Raw genomic sequence first — 6,001 nt, 5'->3', positions numbered from 1 at the left:
TGCACGGGGGATAGGGGCTGCTCCGTCCAGCCTGGGCGTGGCCTGCCGCACTGCCATAGGCAGGGCCAGTTCACTGGTTACCCTGCCATCCCAACCCCCAAGGTGGAATTGTTTGGGGGGGGCCTCAGCCGAGTTCCCAATGGGCAGGTGCCAGTGTCATCAAAATCCCATTTTGGCACTTACTGGCTGCTGCTTGGCAGCCTCAGTAGAGGCCAAGGGTTCCAGCCAGGGACTGAATTTCCTTCTCCCCCAGGGCCAGGTTCTCCAGGCGGGGGAGATGCAGGCTTGGCCAGCCGGAGCCTGTTCTAGGAATAAGCAGGGCTCAGCCCCAGAGCCGCAGCAGGGGAAAGTGCAGGCTCCAGTGCGGGGCGTGCACTCGGCCAGACACAAAGTGCTTTTGAAAGGGGTTTGGTCCCATCCTGTTCAACTGGGAAAGAAGCCGGGATGGCCTGGCACTGGGTGCTTGGTCCTGGACAGATGCTGTCTGCCTTGGACGCCAGGCTGCCGGCTGCCTGGGCATCATGAAGGTGCTACGATCCGGTGGGTCCAGGCTCAGTGGCTGTGCAGGTCCAGTAGGTGCTGGGGGGCCATGGTGATGGGCGCACTCTCCCAGCCCTGTCAGCCACACCCCCGCTTCCTGATGCTGCGGGTGCCAGGCCTGGTGGGGCAGCCCAGGGTGGCTCTGGATGCAGGATGCGCCCTCCCTCCTGGGGCCTGGCTAGGGGCAGTGGCACGAGCAGAGAGGTGCCCGGCTGCACGGAGGCTCAGATCCCGGAAGATGCTCCAGGCACAGAGACACCCCCCGGCAGATACCCCTCTGCCCACAGTGCCCCCCCCGAGCCAACTCCCCCTACCCTCCCAAGCCCCACGGAGCTGACCCCCCCACCCCGAGCAGAACCCATCCTGAGCCGAATCCCCCCCCCCCGTGCTCTCCGGAGCTGCCCCCCCGGAGCCCGCCAGAGCTGCCCCCCCCGAGCTGAACCCCCCCGTGCTCTCCGGAGCTGCCCCCCCCAGCTGAACCCCCCCGTGCTCTCCGGAGCTGGCCCCCCCGGAGCCCGCTGGAGCTGCCCCCCCCGAGCCGAACCCCCCCGTGCTCTCCGGAGCTGCCCCCCCCAGCTGAACCCCCCCGTGCTCTCCGGAGCTGGCCCCCCCCGGAGCCCGCTGGAGCTGGCCCCCCCCGAGCCGAACCCCCCCCCGTGCCCCCCGGAGCCCGCCGGAGCTGCCCCCCCCCGAGCCGAACCCCCCCCGTGCGCCCCGGAGCCCGCCAGAGCTGCCCCCCCCCGAGCTGAATCCCCCGTGCTCTCCGGAGCTGCCCCCCCCAGCTGAACCCCCCCGTGCTCTCCGGAGCTGCCCCCCCAGCTGAACCCCCCCGTGCTCTCCGGAGCTGGCCCCCCCGGAGCCCGCTGGAGCTGCCCCCCCCCCCCGAGCCGAACACCCCCCCGTGCTCTCCGGAGCTGCCCCCCTCAGCTGAACCCCCCCGTGCTCTCCGGAGCTGGCCCCCCCCCGAGCCGAACCCCCCCCGTGCCCCCCGGAGCCCGCCGGAGCTGCCCCCCCCGAGCCGAACCCCCCCGTGCTCTCCGGAGCTGCCCCCCCGGAGCCCGCCGGAGCTGCCCCCCCCCCCGAGCCGAACACCCCCCGTGCTCTCCGGAGCCGCCCCCCCCCCGAGCCGAACCCCCCCGTGCTCTCCGGAGCCGCCCCCCCCCGAGCCGAACCCCCCCCGTGCTCTCCGGAGCCGCCCCCCCCGAGCCGAACCCCCCCCGTGCTCTCCGGAGCCGCCCCCCCCGAGCCGAACCCCCCCCGTGCTCTCCGGAGCCGCCCCCCCCGAGACGAACCCCCCCCGTGCTCTCCGGAGCTGCCCCCCCGAGCCGAACCCCCCCCCCCGTGCTCTCCGGAGCTGCCCCCCCCGAGCCGAACCCCCCCCCGTGCTCTCCGGAGCCGAACCCCCCCCCCGAGCCGAACCCCCCCCGTGCTCTCCGGAGCTGCCCCCCCGAGCCGAACCCCCCCCCGTGCTCTCCGGAGCCGCCCCCCCCCGAGCCGAACCCCCCCCCCGTGCTCTCCGGAGCCGCCCCCCCCCGAGCCGAACCCCCCCCGTGCTCTCCGGAGCCGCCCCCCCCGAGCCGAACCCCCCCCCGTGCTCTCCGGAGCCGCCCCCCCCGAGCCGAACCCCCCCCCCGTGCTCTCCGGAGCCGCCCCCCCCCGCGGGCCCGTCACGCCGCGCAGGCCGCTCCGCCTTCCCTCGGGGTTGCGGCCGCTCGGCCCGCGGGCTCCGGGCCGGGACAGGCCGCGATGCTGCCGCTGCTCGCCGCGCTGCTCGGCCTGGTGCTGGGGGCGCTGGCGCTGGGCCGGTGAGCGGGGGGCCGGTTGTGGGGGGAGCGCGGGGGGGGGTTGTTGTGGGGGGAGGGCGGGGGGCTGGCGCGGGGGGGGCCGGTTGTGGGGGGAGGGCGGGGGGTGGCGCGGGGGGTTGTTGCGGGGGGAGGGCAGGGGGCTGGTGCGGGGGGGGCCGGTTGTGGGGGGAGGGCGGGGGCTGGCGCGGGGGGGGTTGTTGTGGGGGCTGGTGCGGGGGGGGGCCGGTTGTGAGGGGAGGGCGGGGGGGGTTGTTGTGGGGGGAGGGCAGGGGGCTGGTGCGGGGGGGAGCCGGTTGTGGGGGGAGGGCGGGGGGTGGCGCGGGGGGGTTGTTGCGGGGGGAGGGCAGGGGGCTGGTGCGGGGGGGGGCCGGTTGTGGGGGGAGCGCGGGGGGCTGGCGCGGGGGGGGTTGTTGTGGGGGCTGGTGCGGGGAGGCCGGTTGTGGGGGGAGGGCGGGGGGCTGGTGCGGGGGGGCCGGTTGTGGGGGTAGGCCGGGGGGGTGGCGCGGGGGGGGGCCGGTTGTGGGGGGAGGGCAGGGGGCTGGTGCGGGGGGGGTTGTTGTGGGGTTAGGGCGGGGGGCTGGCGCGGGGGGGCCGGTTGCGGGGGGAGGCCGGGGGGGTGGCGCGGGGGGGGGCCGGTTGTGGGGGGAGGGCAGGGGGCTGGTGCGGGGGGGGTTGTTGTGGGGTTAGGGCGGGGGGGCTGGCGCGGGGGGGCCGGTTGCGGGGGGAGGGCGGGGGGCTGGCGCGGGGGGGGTTGTTGTGGGGGCTGGTGCGGGGGGGGCCGGTTGTGAGGGGAGGGCGGGGGGTTGTTGCGGGGGGAGGGCGGGGGGCTGGTGCGGGGGGGGCCGGTTGTGGGGGAAGGCGGGGGGGTTGTTGCGGGGGAGGGCAGGGGGCTGGCGCGGGGGGGGGGTGGTGTGGGGGTAGGGCGGGGGGCTGGTGCGGGGGGGGCCGGTTGTGGGGGGAAGGTGGGGGGGTTGTTGCGGGGGGAGGGCAGGGGGCTGGTGCGGGGGGGGGGGCCTGTTGCGGGGGGAAGGCGGGGGGCTGGCGCTGGAGGGCCGGTTCTGTGGGGAGGGCAGGGGGCTGGCTCGGGGGTGGGGCAGGCTGGTGAGCAGCGGGTGTGGGGGTGGTTGGGGGCAGAGGACTGGGAACAGTTGGGGAGGAGTTGCCTGGCGGCCCCCAGCCTGTAACCCCGCTGGGACACTGTCATTTCCGATGGCTGGGGCCCCAAGAAGCAGGCCCCCCAGCCGTGGGGCCCTGGCGTTTCCCCAGAGCTGCACGGGCCAGGACTGTGTGGGGGTGGCTCCGAGCGGGCCCCCGGGAGAGGGACAAACCCCCCCCCAACAGGCACCGCCCCAGGTCGGACGGTGCCGCTCCCGTGGGGTTTGCTCCATGCCCTGTGCCGGGCCCCTCAGGGCTGGCCCGGGGCCGGTGCTGCTGGGCTGGACAGTCCCTGCGGGGCTTCGGGGCTCCCAGCCGGCGGGGCTGAGCGGCTTTGCCTCGCCTGCAGGTGGCTCGTGTGCCGACTGGCCACGACCTGGTGCCGCCAGAGGCTCCGGGCGGAGCTGAAGATCGGTTCCGTCGGCTTCTTCTGGCTCCAGAACATCAGCCTGAAGTTCCAGCAGGAGCAGCAGACCGTGGTGGGCTCCGGTGGCGCTCGGAGGGTCGGGGCTCGGCTCCTCCAGCTGCCAGGAGGGCCCTGCCCTCCCCGCAGACCCGCCGAGGCTCTCGGACTCCCCTGCAACGGCTCGTGCAGCCCCGGAGCATGGCCCCACCTGGCTAGTCCCTCGCGCCTACCCCCTCTGCTGAACCGAGCCCCTCGCCCCGCCTCTGGCCCTCGCCCCTCGCCCCGCCTCTGGCCCTCGCCCCTCGCACCTAGCCCCGCCTCTAGCCCTCGCCCCTCGCGCCTAGCCCTGCCTCTGGCCCTCGCCCCTCGCGCCTAGCCCCGCCACTGGCCCTCGCCCCTCGCGCCTAGCCCCGCCTCTGGCCCTCGCCCCTCGCGCCTAGCCCCGCCTCTAGCCCTCGCCCCTCGCACCTAGCCCCGCCTCTAGCCCTCGCCCCTCGCGCCTAGCCCTGCCTCTGGCCCTCGCCCCTCGCGCCTAGCCCCGCCACTGGCCCTCGCCCCTCGCGCCTAGCCCCGCCTCTAGCCCTCGCCCCTCGCGCCTAGCCCTGCCTCTGGCCCTCGCCCCTCGCGCCTAGCCCCGCCTCTGGCCCTCGCCCCTCGCGCCTAGCCCCGCCTCTAGCCCTCGCCCCTCGCGCCTAGCCCTGCCTCTGGCCCTCGCCCCTCGCGCCTAGCCCCGCCACTGGCCCTCGCCCCTCACACCTAGCCCCGCCTCTAGCCCTCGCCCCTCACACCTAGCCCCGCCTCTAGCCCTCGCCCCTCGCGCCTAGCCCCGCCTCTAGCCCTCGCCCTCGCGCCTAGCCCCGCCTCTGGCCCTCGCCCCTCGCGCCTAGCCCCGCCACTGGCCCTCGCCCCTCACACCTAGCCCCGCCTCTAGCCCTCGCCCCTCGCACCTAGCCCCGCCACTGGCCTCGCCCCTCGCACCTAGCCCCGCCTCTAGCCCTCGCCCCTCGCGCCTAGCCCCGCCACTGGCCCTCGCCCCTCGCGCCTAGCCCCGCCTCTAGCCCTCGCCCCTCGCGCCTAGCCCCGCCTCTAGCCCTCGCCCCTCGCGCCTAGCCCCGCCTCTGGCCCTCGCCCCTCGCGCCTAGCCCCGCCTCTAGCCCTCGCCCCTCGCACCTAGCCCCCGCCTCTAGCCCTCGCCCCTCGCGCCTAGCCCCGCCACTGGCCCTCGCCCCTCGCGCCTAGCCCCGCCTCTGGCCCTCGCCCCTCGCGCCTAGCCCCGCCTCTAGCCCTCGCCCCTCGCGCCTAGCCCCGCCTCTGGCCCTCGCCCCTCGCGCCTAGCCCTGCCTCTGGCCCTCGCCCCTCGCGCCTAGCCCCGCCTCTGGCCCTCGCCCCTCGCCTAGCCCCGCCACGGGCCCTCGCCCCTCGCGCCTAGCCCCGCCTCTGGCCCTCGCCCCTCGCGCCTAGCCCCGCCTCTGGCCCTCGCCCCTCGCGCCTAGCCCCGCCTCTGGCCCTCGCCCCTCGCGCCTAGCCCCGCCTCTGGCCCTCGCCCCTCGCGCCTAGCCCCGCCTCTGGCCCTCGCCCCTCGCACCTAGCCCCGCCTCTGGCCCTCGCCCCTCGCCTCTCGCCCCGCTTCTAGCCCTCGCCCCTCGCGCCTAGCCCCGCCTCTAGCCCTCGCCCCCTCGCGCCTAGCCCCCGCCTCTGGCCCTCGCCCCTCGCGCCTAGCCCCGCCTCTGGCCCTCGCCCCTCGCGCCTAGCCCCGCCTCTGGCCCTCGCCCGTCATGCTTAGCCCCACCGCTAGTAGGGGTGGACTCTAGCTCCGCTGACTTCCTTTTGTCCCCTTGCAGGAGATTGACAGCGTCTGGCTCTCCAGTAAGCTCTTGAGCCATGAGCTGCCGTAAGTACCCGCCCTGGGTCCTTCCTGTGCCTGGAGGGGCTCCCCTGGCCAGGATCTCCCCGCTCTGCCTGTGGAGTTTAGCCTGCTGTGGCAGGGCCGGTCCCCCTGCCGTAAGGAGAGACCGGCTGTCCCTGGGCACCGGCGTGTCCTGCCCAGCCTCCCTTGGCCGTGCAGGGGCCGGCCACATGGGCCCCGAGCTGGTGT

This window comes from Pelodiscus sinensis, chromosome 21 (genome assembly GCF_049634645.1).
Source record: "Pelodiscus sinensis isolate JC-2024 chromosome 21, ASM4963464v1, whole genome shotgun sequence".
Taxonomy (NCBI): Eukaryota; Metazoa; Chordata; order Testudines; family Trionychidae; genus Pelodiscus; species Pelodiscus sinensis.
The sequence above is the reverse complement of the archived record's forward strand: the minus strand, read 5'-3'. Positions refer to the sequence as shown.